This window comes from Buceros rhinoceros, unplaced genomic scaffold (genome assembly GCF_000710305.1).
Source record: "Buceros rhinoceros silvestris isolate BGI_N320 unplaced genomic scaffold, ASM71030v1 scaffold26532, whole genome shotgun sequence".
In the NCBI taxonomy this organism is placed as follows: Eukaryota; Metazoa; Chordata; class Aves; order Bucerotiformes; family Bucerotidae; genus Buceros; species Buceros rhinoceros.
The window spans coordinates 2,529-2,824 of record NW_010401024.1 but is presented as its reverse complement, the minus strand read 5'-3'; positions in this window follow the sequence as shown (position 1 = coordinate 2,824).

Sequence of the window (296 nt, the reverse complement as noted above, 5' to 3'; positions counted from 1 at the left end):
GGGGAGGAGAGACAGGGGAGCAGGGGGCAAGCGTGGGGGTGAGGGTGTCCCCAAGGCTGGGGAGCAAGGGCAGGGCCCCCCCTTTCCTCTGCCACCCCCCTGGGGGGGGGAAGAGCTAAAGGGCACTTCGGGTTGGACACCCATGGGGACAACATGGGTTTCCCACGGTGGCCATGAAGGGACCCCCACCGCCAGCTTCTCACCCCAGGGCAGCGGGACAGCAGGGGGTCCCCCCCAAAACCAGAAGTGTGGGTGAGAGAGAGACACAAACTGCATTGAAAGGGTGGGGGGACCAG